The sequence below is a fragment of the Ailuropoda melanoleuca genome, chromosome 10, assembly GCF_002007445.2.
Source record: "Ailuropoda melanoleuca isolate Jingjing chromosome 10, ASM200744v2, whole genome shotgun sequence".
NCBI lineage: Eukaryota > Metazoa > Chordata > Mammalia > Carnivora > Ursidae > Ailuropoda > Ailuropoda melanoleuca.
This window is the reverse complement of record NC_048227.1, coordinates 19,377,898-19,391,146: the sequence shown is the minus strand read 5'-3', so window position 1 is coordinate 19,391,146 and position 13,249 is coordinate 19,377,898.

The following is a 13,249-nucleotide window of genomic DNA, read 5'->3' as shown; positions in this document are numbered from 1 at the left end:
CCAGCTGCCAGGCCACAGTTGTCAATCCAAAGCACTTCTGAAAATGGGGCCAGAACCCACGTTAATGAAGCCTGACTGCCTCGGAATTATTGTTGGATTAATTAGCAGCTTTGCCAGTAGTCCATTTGTCCAGGGTCAGTAACAATTTATGGTGAGTCACATTTAAGTAATTTCATTCAATTCAACTAGACTTTACTGCCCCCACTAAGCACAGACCCCTAGACAGGCCCAGTGCAAGCAAAGGGATTAATCTGAGCATCAGATGACAGGGGTTCTAGGCTCCCTGGGCAGGGAGAGGGGTGAGGGTCAAGGATTGCCATACAGAAAGCTGAGGGAAGCGAATCTTCACAAGGTCTGGCTTACTAATTCCAAGGGGAACAAAATGAATTTCAGACCAATACTAGTTAAAACTGATATCTAAGATATCTGTATTCATCAATATCCTTTTGATTGCAATTGATAGAAACCCAACACTAACCAGTTTACACATCAACTACCAAGATCAAAACAACAACCAAAGAAACAAACAAAGGAAATGTAATGACTTCTTTAACTGTAACAGTTGATGGATTATCTCATATCAGAAATGGCTAGATCCAGGTACCCAAATGATGGCCTTCAGCTTTGTTTTCTTCTGTATATGGTTTACTCTCAGGCATTCTTCTCATCCTAGTTTTGGGTTAACCTACCACCACTCCCACCACCAAAAGCAGACTCTGGTGCAGGGAGTTTATTTGGGAGATGTAGTGACCATGAATATGCACCACTTGGGTCCAGTGCTGTGGGAAGAAGCTGACTGATAACCCTGCCAACACCCTTCCAGATTCACCATCATGTTCATGGGAAAGCCACACTTGCCATGGGCTGCTCCCGGTGAATGCCTGAGCACAGTGAGGTCACTGAGGCACACTGGTTCCTGGTAGATGCAGGACTCCTCTGACAGATGGCTTTGCCTGGAGAACCCTTTCTTGGCCTGACCAAACTTGTCTTGGAACTGCAACCCATGGCTCCCTGATTAAGGCTTGGGAGATGGAGGAAGATTCTAGGTGGCAGCATTTCTTGTGTCCAGTTGGGAGGTACATGCAAGCTGGGCCTAGAGACCTCAGCGTTACATGGATTCTTGGGTGCCGAGGTCACCCCAAAGCACGCTGGATACAATGACCAGATGTCACTTACCAGTGGGGAAGTATCCCTTTGCTACCCGCATGCTGAGCTCTCCTTAGCTGAGCCTTCAGTGGCTGGGTCCTCATTGGCTCAGGGCATGGGGAGCTGGAGACTGTGAAGGATATCTTCTCACACCCAGACGCTGCTCCTTCACTGCTAGTCTTGGAGAAGAGCTGGCATTCTTGGGGATGTCGTTCTGCCCCTGCTTGGCACACTTCACTTTCAGCCATGGGCACAGGCCATGTTTGTGTTTGGTTTGGGAGGTGGCCTCTGCCCCAGTGCCCTGCGGTGGGGAAACAGGAGAAGTGTACAATTAGCAATTAACAGCTTTATCTCTACTCACATGTAAGAGACATAATTAGCTGGTTCCATCTGTTCCTGATACCTGCTGGAGTCAGCCATTCACACCTCAGCCAGATATTACACTGAGTGGGAGGGCCCGAAAAGGAAACATTTCAAAAATAACTCACGTTTTGTTGTTTCAGACATCCTGCCCCTATGGAGTGGGTCTCCAACTTTGCTTCCCTCAGGTACACAATTTGCTGTCAGTTGGCAAGGAAAGGTGTGAGCTAATGAATATGGAAGCTGATGGCGCATGATTTTCCCAGGCACTGAGAGCCTCAATTTAAAGAGACAAGATTTGGTGTACAAAATACTAGCACAGCAAGTAGTGGGGCTCTGTCCCACTTGGCTCCGTGTCACAGAATGGGCATTGGGCTCACATGGTGGGAAATATTTTCAGAGCCAAAGTACAAATTTGGAAGGACCCTGGAGCCCCCATGGCTGCCTGGGTAAGTGACTGGCCCAAGGTCACGCATCTAGGTATCTGAGCCGGGATTCACATATAAGTCTCTTTTCTTAATCATGATACATCACTGCTGCTGGATGAAGTTTTGGAGATGTCATGATCTCATGGGGATTAGGAAAATCCAAGACAACTTTTATTTTCAAGGCCAAAACAGTCATGCAAAAATGAGACATTTAAAAAGGATGTTTCCAACTACATAAGTGATGCTTTTAATGTAAAAAGGTACAATGTGATATAGTTGGGTTATCCACAAGGTAATTAATTACAAGACTCATAAAATATTAATTCATAGCACACTCCAAGAGGCAGAGCCTGAATGAGGTCTATGTATCGACAGGGTCCGACAGGAGGATGACACACTCGGAGTACCGTTATTCAAGAAAGCTTATTTACAAAGGGATGATTTACAGATGTGCTGAGGTAAGGGAACCACACACGACAGTGCAGTCATTTGGGCGAGGAGCAGTGAACTGTCACCACCTTTGGCTCCAGGGGACAAATGGAAGGAGACGGAGTGATGTAGAACGTACCACCACGGGTGCAGCGCTGGCTTGTCAGAGGCAGCATCTGTCCCAAGGTGACCTCAAAGGATGGGACCAGGAGATAAATGATATGACTTCCCCGTCCTTCCTCTCTCTACCTGCCAGGAATCCCCGTGGGCAGAATGCACTTGGAAAGCTGCGGGCACGGGCAGGGCTGGGACTAGGGGAAGGCAAGTGAGGCATCAAAGGATCTGCACTAAGGAAGCCCTCACTCTCAGGGCCATGCAGGATTGGGGCCTGGGACCTCTGCACAGCCCCGGGAGCAAGGGTCTCCCTAAATTTGGCACCCTCGCTGTCTCGCTTACCTCGCCCTGGTCCCCGCCCTAGGCTTGGGAGTCTGCAGTGAGGTCTGTACAGCTTAGCCTTTTGCAGTCACTGTGAGGTGGGTAGAGGGGAAGAGGGAGTCGCATGGAGCACGAGGAAGAAATCTAGCACAGGAAATGTTTAAAATCTAAGGCAAACATTTTTCATTCCATCATATTTACCTGTGTCTGAGACTGTGTGTATTAACCTTATTTGGAGAGAAAGTCAAAAGTCTAAATAGAAGACCTTGATGACACCTCATTTTCACCCTGTGATTAAACCTTGATGAGCCTCCATTAGTTGTGGGTTACTGGAGAGTGAGCTGCTTCCCTTTCTGGACACAGGCAGCCAGAGATAAGAGAGAGGCTGCACGGAACATGCCTGTGTGCCTGGCATCCTCTGCAGGCAAGCATATTGGCCTTTGCCCATTCTTCTGTGGCTCCCAGAATGTATTCATCTTCTACTCTCAGCCCAGCTCAGTCACTGACTCTCCCACGGGCTTTAGCTCCTGCTACTTCAGCCATGCTTTCATCCCTGAGTCATTTCAGACACCTGGCCTCACCCACAGACATCATTTGGGGCAACGACCTTCATTCTGATGAACCTCTTCCTGCCCCCTGTTTTTGGTTTGACCCTCATTAGACCATTTTACAGTTTTGAGTATGCTTTCTCCTCATGCTGTTGGGGGTCAGGGGAGGACACTTTCAGGGTCACCAGCTGTCACCGGCACCAGGATTTAAGACAAATGTCACAGTCCTACAGCATAGGTAAGGACATAGTCTTTGTCAATGGAAGGAAACAGCAGGAGAAGAGAAGTCAGGGTCCCCCTAATCTCTCATCAACCTATGGAGAGTGTATGGGGCCAAACAGTTCTAGACATGCCATGTGAGCCTGTGCCCTAACAGACAGACCCATGCCCTTGCTTTCCCCCGCTTTTTGTAAGGCAGGCACATCCACGGGAGGACTAACCAGACTATAAGTACCCCAGCTAAGTTTGTGAGAGTTTGTCTAGCAATGCCAGCTCTCAAACTTGAAGACCCTGGGGCCCGTGTGAAATTGCAGAACTTTCTGCCAGTGTTGGGGAAGATGCCACTGGTGCAGCCCCTCCTACCAGGAGACGGGGGAGCTGGATTCCAGTTATCCTTTTGTCCAAACCAGGGTAGGCTGCTGGAATCACTCTGAGACACTATGGCTCTTTGCATCCCTGTCATAGATTATTTAATGTACACCTTTAATGGGCCATGATTTGAAAATATAAAGCACACATGGAACAGTGATATTGAAATGCAGCAATTAATGAAGAACAGAAATCTGATAATAAATTAGCAAAGTCACCTCACACTGACCTTTCCCAGATTTGAAAGTTGCATTCATCTGATAAAAGTCGTATACAGCGCGCTTCAAAACTAAAGTAGAAAATAGAAATATAGTGACAATTACATACCATTTTGCTTTTCATTTATTGAGAATAATGACTCTCCACACCTGCAATGTGTTATTTGTAGAGATGTGCTTGCAAATATCAGCCGGAAACTTTTTCTTGCATCTTATCATTTAGAACAACAATTATATGTTTAAAAAAATCAGCACAAAATTTAGAATTCTAAACATCAGCTCATAAAAGGAGTTTTTGTCTTTTTTTTTTTTGATGCCTTGCAACATAGTAAAACTCTGTCCTGAAACCAAGTCGTGTTTTTTTCTCTCTTTCATAAATAATTTAAAGTAAATCCACCAGCTTTATATCACATGTTAAATGGGGACAAGTCAAAACTTGTCTTAATATTATGAAGAATGTAACATGATCTTTACAGCACACTATTTAATCAGATGGTGCTATAATAGGACTTTTTTTTTAAGGAAAGAAGTCACTTATTTATCAATGCTGAAATGATTAAAAAATCCCTAAGGGCTTACAGCAGTCTATCTACTTACAACAGGGGTTCATGAGTCAGAAGAGAAGAAGCTGGTGTTGTAGAGAAAGCTGCCCCCCTTGCTAGCTCTTTGGGTTTGAGCAAGTCGCTCAAACTTTCTGATGTTCAGTTTCCCTCATCTTTAAAAATGGGAAAGTGACACCTACTTTGCAGGGTTGTTTCAATGATTGCCTGAAATACCTGAAGTGCTTGTTATAGAATAGGTTCTCATTAAATAAGAATTTTTATTATTGATTTATCCATTGAACACATTTATTGAGCATGTACAGTGTGTTAAGCTGAGTTAAAAAGAAAGAATGGGGTGTAATCTCAACACTGTAGCGTCAGATGAAAGATTACAACACTGTGTGAAGTATGATAATTGAGCATTGCTTTCTGCCTCACTGATTAGGGAAGTGAGAGTTCCCTCATATCCCTGTACTGATAATAGGAACTAATATTTGTGAGATGCTTGCAAGGTGCCTGGAGTCGTGTTGAATGCTCACTTTCACTGTTACTTACTGCTCACAACAAACCCACCAAGTAGTCACTAGAATTATCATCATATCCATCCCATCGATGAAGAAATGGAAACCCAGAGAAATTAAGTAAGGAGTAAGAGGTAAAGGTGGGTACTGAACCCTGAAAGTTTGCTTTCAGAGCCCACACATTTAACCACACACATTGGCCAGGAAGTATCTTAAAAGCTAAGAAAATTGATACACAGGGTGAAGATTATCCACCTGAGTCAGGAACAAGGCTCCAAAGGGGGCCATGGGGTTGGTCTGTTCTGGAGAACTGGGTAAGAACTTGACTACGGCAGAGTGGCAAGAACAGGATGGAAGGAGTTTGAGAGGGGGAAGCAATGCTGCTGCTGATGTCATAGCATTTTATGGGAAAGATCAAAAGAAATTCCATGAAAAGAGTACAAGTAGGAGGGGCAGAGAGGAAGGAGCTTCCATTTCCAGAGTAACAGCAGAGTAGCAGCATAGTCAATGGAAGTAATAGCAGGCAGCATACGGAACTTTTCCAAAACACTGACCTGGGCTAACAGAAAGATACGGATGCTCCCATTTCAGTGTTGGGAATTGGATACAGGGCTGGCGGATGCAGGTAAAGTCAGAAGTGTTTTACCTTGGGAGAATGTTCCGGCAGAGAGGTAATTCAAAGGGTATTCAGCATATCCCTCCTAAGACGAGTCCCATAGAAACCACTGGTCTCTGCAGGACGTGGCAAATCAGACCTATCTGAATAGATGAGCTTGTGGTCAGGTCCTGCCATATTCCCCAGAACATGTGACTGTGGCACTCTGGACTCTCACTCCTAACCATCTGAAGAATGAAGACATTGTATAGTAGGACTGATCCAGAATGAAAATGGGACCACCAACAAGACAAATAGTGGTGCCCTTTTAAGGAGAGCCGTTCTGAAGCTCAAAGGCCCAGAGGCATGGGGATGGCAAATTGGGTGCAGCATAAGCTGGGATGGTCAAGACTGGACTTGGTCAGGCACCAATAGCAGGATACCTGGCCTCTTTTTATTCAGTGCTGGGGTCCTTGGCAGAGTTCTTGAGTTAATGATGTTTCTAGAGCCATTGGGAGGAAAGCATACTAACAAGGACAGAAGCACCAGCTCAAACTGGTTTAAGTAAAAAAAAAAAAAAAAAAAAGAAAGAAAAAAAGATTTCTTGACTCACTAGGAGAGTCCTTTGAGTCCACTAGCTGTAGATCCAGGGATTTAGAAAACATTTGTCAGAATTTTCTCTCTCCTCTGTCTCCTTTCCTTTTCTCTGTATTGTTTGAAACTTAGGTGGTCTCTTTCCAATTAGCTATAAAGATGTGGACACGTGTAGCTTCAGAATTACGTCGTCCTTAGTACCTAAGATCTTGGAAGGAAGGAAAGAATATCCCTTTTCCAGCATCCATGTGGGCTGAGATCAGCCACAAGCCTACCTTTGGAAAAATCACTGTTTGGTGAGATAAAATATGCCAATTGGAGGGGCGTGTGGGTGGCTCAGTTGGTTAAGCATCTGCCTTCAGCTCAGGTCATGATCTTGAGGTCCTGGGATCAAGCCCCACATAAGGCTTCCTGCTCAGCGGGGAGTCTGCTTCTCCCCCTCCCTCTGCTGCTCCCCCCTGCCTGTGATCTCTATCTCTCAGATAAATAAGCGAATAAATAATCCTAAAAAGAAAAAAAAAAAGATATGCCAGTTGGAGAGCCTGGGTCGAGAGAGGCAGAACCCCAGAGTTCATAGGCACTGTACTTGGGGAGAGGTAATTCTCAAGAGCAGCATGGCGAACGAGGGGCTTGCCCATGTTGGGCTGAAATCTGCCCATTTCTTCAAAGCCAGTGTCACCGAAGTTGTGGGCTTATGGACCAACAGCATCAACATCATCTGGGAACTTGACAATTTCTGGGCTCCAATCAGACTCACTGAATCAGGAATCCTATTTTAACAACCTTCCGTGTGATTTTACATGTGCCAAAGTCTGAAAACCATTCCTTCAGTTGTTTTGTGAAATGCAGTCAGAGCCCCAGGAAGTGATCCCTCCTCTATACTTGGGCAAGATATTTGTCCCTATCAAGCAGGCAAAGCCCCAGAAGTTCCTCGCTCACAAGGCAGAGGAAGAATCTCTCACTAAATATTTTATTCTTTCATGTTGGTGTCTGAGAAAGACACGAGGATTTTTAGTATTCTTGTCTGGTAACAGATATCACTTAGAAATCCATTTTATAATCATTTAAACTGGTTTGCTTTGGGTCTATTTACATAATTCCGTGAGACGCATGGAAAGAGAAGCAGAGTTATTTTTCTTCAGCCAAATACACGGAAAAAGCACTTTCTAAGGTAATTACCACTTCAGTGCTCCCCACACAGAGGGCACTGTGAAGAAGTGTGCCTTGTGGGTCCAGGCCACCGAAGTGTGGAAGAATGTGCTTTCTACCTGGGAAAGGCAAACAACACACTTTGTATGAAGCCTATTTACTTATGTGAGTAATTTGCATGAAGGTGATGGAGCAGTGACTTCCTGTGCATGGTGGGAGCTCATCTCTGAACAAACAAGGCACTTTTAAAACCACTGAGGTGTAGTGCACTGGGGGAGGGATGCCTGACCTCCAGCCAGCAGGACTAGAAATACCAGTCATTCTTGCTGAGGATCAAATCAGTGTTATACCTCCCAGTGGATGCCCTTGGAGACTTTTTAAAGGGAAGGATCTTCAGGGCACCGGATGTGGTGGAGAAATTTGTGCTTAACCCTCACTGTGTATTAGTTACCATCACTGTTTGTGTTTTTATGTATAATAATTATTGCTAGTGTATAGCTACATGTATCTAGACTGGGTAAAAATAATAGTAGATGAGTAACCACAACTCTGAATAAAGAGTTCTTAAGTAACACACAAAGCATGTGATAAAAACAAGTTTCAGGAAACACCACAGTGTTGCAAGTGAGGATGAGTAATGACTTGTGCTTTTTTGGCAGGAGGAGGGAGGAGTCAGAGTTGGATCAGCCTCTAAGGGAAGATCAGGCTCTAAGGGGCTTTATCTGCAAATTCCAATGGTGGTATGGCTAAGGTGGGTGGGTTACTGAGAATTAAGACCTGTTTTTGGACAGAGTTTTTGAATTGTCTTTAGCTTAGCTCAAGTGTCCAGGCTTTAAAGCCTCCTGCCAAAAACCCATGGACCTCCATTGCTCCTTGTTCATTGTAGCAATATTCTGTAATGTTCTGAGCTAACCCACACCAACAGTGAAAGATACACGAAACTGATCTCACCATTACCCCCTTACCAATCAACATAATCTACTGTTTTCCTCCTACTTCTCTTCTTCCTCCTCTTTCCTCATCATTATGAAGAAAGAATTCTTGGGACGTCTTTGGTGCAAAATAGTGGTTTATTAAAGCTCGGGGACAGGACTTGTGGGCAGAAAGAGCTACTGCCTCGGGTTGTGAGGAGTGGCTGATTATATACTATGGGGTTGGGGGAGGTGAGGAAAAGGGAGGTTTCAAAAGGATTTTCATATGTTAAAGAAGACTCACAGGATACCTGAGGCCTTGCCATTGTCAAGGTTGTTTTCCTCTAGCAGGGCATTAACATGAAGATAGTTGGGACTTCCTGGAGGAACATTATATTCTGCCCGCTTCAAGTATCTGCCAATGGGCTGCAGATTATAAGGGTATTTAATTGTATCTACATTTCCTTCTGGAAGCTAGAAGCTAGAAATACTTTGTTCTTGTAGATTGCTAAGACATTTATAAAATGCGGGAGACTCATGTCTTGCATAATTGTGATCTCTACAAGTTAACTATTTGCTTTTCCTTTCCTTAGCTTTAGGGCAGCCAGGCGTGCCTGAGGAATGTCACATAGATCCCATCTTGGGGGGGAGGGGTTGTGGGGTGTCAGCTTCTGCTTTGTCCTCAGCTTGCTTTCGGCTTCCTTATCAATTATAGTGGCCGTCATCGTCGTCATCCACCTCCTCTTCATCACCTCCTCCTCTCCTTCCTTCTCCTTCCCTTCCTCTCCTTCTCCTCTCAATATGCTTTTCTCACTGGATTCTCCCCCCTCCCCCAGACATCCAAATATTAGAAATAAGGATGCACACTTAACTAACACTTTATAAATGGTGCCGTATCTTTATGGAGAATAGAACTCTAAGACACTTTATAAAATAACTTACCACCTTCAAAATCTTCCTAAAGGGAAAGATTAGCTCTTAGCTCCCAAACGCCTATTTTCACCAAGAAGTAGATGGAGATGACAACCTTTATGCTTTTATTTATCTTTTGACCTAAAGCCAGAAAGGTTTTGTTTAGTGGCGGTCAAGGCAGCTTGCTATTGCCTCTGCCTATATTTTTTAAGTTGTTAATGATACTACATGCGTAATTCCTGAATATTTCTTCTTGTAAAAGATTGAAATGATCTTGATGTACATATAATGTGAGTCTTTGTTCACATACCTCCGCCTTTGAATGTACTCTGTCCCCAGAGGTGACCATCGTTCACAGTTTGGTGGGGATTCTTCCAGCTCTTCTTTTTTTAAACACACCCACACACAAACACACTCACACACATTTCAATAATCTACACATTGTTTTTTAAACAACTTTATTGAGGAATAATTGACCTATGATAATCTGTATTTATTTAGTGTGCGATTTGATAAATTTTGACATTTGTGTACATCTGTGAATCCATCACCACAATCGAGAATGAACATACCCATCATCCTTCCATGTTTCCATGTGCCCTTTTGTAATCCCTCTCTCTTGTCCCTCACTCCCACCCACCACTCCCCAGGCAACCATTGATATGTGTTCTGTCACTGTTCATTAACTTGCATTTCCTAGAATTTGTTTAAATGGAATTAAACAATATGTATGCCTGTCTGGCTTCTTGCACTCAGCATAATTACTTTGAGTTTCATTCAACGTGTACTTGTTGTGTATGTATTAATAATTCATTACTTTTTATTACTGAGAGATATTCCATTGTGTGGATATTTCCGTTTCTTCATCCATTCACCTACTGAAGGACATTTGGGTTGTTTCCAGTTTGGGGCTATTACAAGTAAAGCCACTATGATCATTTGTGTAGAGGACTTTGTAAGGATATATACTTTCCTTTTTCCGTTAGATACCTAGGAGTGGAAGGAACGGAACATATGATAGGCATGCGTTTAACTTCTTAAGAAACTGGCAAACTTTCCCAAAGTGGTTGTACCATTTTCATTCCCACAGGTAATTCCTCCACATCCTCACCAACACTTGATATCTTTAGCCTTTTCAATTTTAGCCATTCTAAGTGTGTAAGGGCCCCTCACTGTGGTTTTAATTTGCATTTCTTTAATGACTAGTGTTGGGCGTCTTTTCATGTGCTAATTCTCCATCTCCATATCGCCTTTGGTGAAGGACCCATTCAGGTATTTTGCCCAGTTTTTAAAAATTGGTTTTTGTTTTTTTTTTAACTATTGACTTTTGAGAATTCTTTATATGTTCTAGATAGATTTCCTTATCAGATAATTGAGTTGCAAATATGTCTCCCATTCTGTGGCTGGCTTTTCTATTCTCTTAAACTGTTTCTATGAAGAACAGTAGTTTTAAATTTTGATGATGCCCAATTTATTAATTTGTTCTTAAATGGATCATGCTTTTGCTATAGTATCCAAGGAATTTCTGCCTAAATCAAAGTCACGAAAGTTTTCACCTATGATTATTTTTCTGGAGGTTTTATAGTTTTACATTTTGTATTTAAGTCTATAATCATTTTGAGTTAATTTTTTGTATATAGTGTGAGGTACGCATCACAATTGATTTAATTTTATTAATATTAGTTTTTGTATATGGATATCCAATTGTACCAGTACCACTTGTTGAGAAGACAATCCATCATCCACTAGATTCCTCTTGTAACTTGGTTGAAAATCAGTTGCTCAAACGAGTGGGGATTTATTTCTGGATTCTATTTTGTTCCATTGATCCATGAAAATACCATTTATCCTAATTATTGTGGCTTTATAGTAAGTTTTGAAATTATTTGAAAATAATAAGTTTTTCAATGTTGTTCTAGCTATTCAAAGTTCTTTCCATATAAATTAATAACAATTTCCATAAAAATTATAGAACCAGTTTGTTGATTCCTACATAAAAATCCTGCTGGGATTTTTGAATGGGATTGCATTGAATCTATGGATAAATTGGAGAAGAACTGACACCTTGAATGTATTGAATCTTCTGACCCATAAAGACTATGATATATCTCTTCATTCATTTAAATTTCTTTTCATTTGTGTCAGCCATGTTTTGTATTTTTCAATGTAGGTTTCTCACATCTTTTTTCCCCCGATTTATCCTTAAGTATTTCATATTTCTTGATTTATGAAGGCTATACATTTCCAGTTGTTTATTGCTAGTAATCAAAATACACGTGATTGTTATTATTGATCTTAAGTCCTGCAATCTTGCTAAACACTCTTGTTTGGGTCTCATAGCTTTTCCCTACATTCTGTCAAATTTCCTACATAGACAATCATGTCATCTGTGAAAAGGGCAGGTCAAATTCTTCTTTTCCAACCTGAATGCCCTTTATTGTTTTTCTTTGACTGATTATACTGGCTAGAGCTTCCATATCAATGTTGAATAGAAGTCATGGGAATGGATGCTTTTGTCTTGCTCTTAATCTTAGAAGGTAAACATTCCATTTTTAACCATCACATATGATGTGAGCTGTAGATTCTTTGTAGATGCCCTTAATCAAGAAAGTTCCATTCTATTTCTAGCTTGCTGAAAGTTGGTTTTGTTTGTTTGTTTGTTTTTAAATCAGGAGTGAATGTTGGGTTTTGTCAAATGCTTTTTCTATGTCTGTTGAAATGATAATGTTTTTTTCTTCTTAGTTTGTTGATATTGTGAATTACATAGATTGATATATATATATATTTATTTATTTAAATTTTTAAAAGATTTTATTTATTTATTTGAATGAGAGAGAGAGAGAGAGAGAGCACGAGCAGGGGGAGCGACAGGCAGAGGGAGAAGGAGAAGCAGGCTCCCCACTGAGCAGGGAGTCCGATGCAGGACCCTGGGATCATGACCTGAGCCAAAGGCAGACACCTAACCAGCTGAGCCACCCAGGCTTCCCAGATTGATATATATTTTAAAACATAAATTGATTTTTTATGTTAACTTAATTTGTATTTCTGGGAAAACTCCATTTGGTCATGAGTATTATCTCATTTATATATTGTCGAATTCAATTTACTGAAATTTGCATCTATGTCCATGAGGGATATTGGTCTGTAGGTTTTTGTTGTAATGTCTTCACCTGGTTTTGCCATCAGTATAACGTTGGCCTCAGAATCAGTTGCAATGTATGCCCACCTCTTTAATTTTCTGAAGAAGTTTGTGTGGATTTGCTATTAGTTTTTTCTTATGTATTTTTTTAACAGGAGAAAACCAAATTTAAAAGCATGTATGTATGGAGAATTGACACAAACATGTAAATTTTTTTTTTCCTTACATTTTTGATAGAATTCACCACTGAAGACACTTGGACCTGATGTTTTCTTTGTGGGAAGATTTCTAATCATAGTTACACTTTCGTTCATAGATTTAGAGCTACTCAAGCTATCTATTTCTTCTTAAGTAAGCTTTGGTAGTTTGTGTTTTTCAAGGACTTTGTCTATTTCATTTAAGTGGTTACATTTTTCAGCATAAAGTTGTTCATCATATTTTCATAATGATTCTTTTAATATCTGTATGCTCTGTAATTATTTAACTTCTCTCACTCCTGATGTTAACTTTTGTTTCCCATCACCCCCCCCCATCTGTCAATTTTATCTATCTTTTCAAAGAACAAAGTTTTGGTGCCATTATTTTTTTTCTATTTTTCTGTTTTCTATTTCAGTAAGATTTACTTTGATTTTCATTTGTTCCTTTGTTATGGGGCTTACTTTGATTTAGCTTATTCTTTTAGGTTTTTGAAGATGGAAGTTGAGGCCATTGGTGAGAACTTTCTTCTTTTCTGA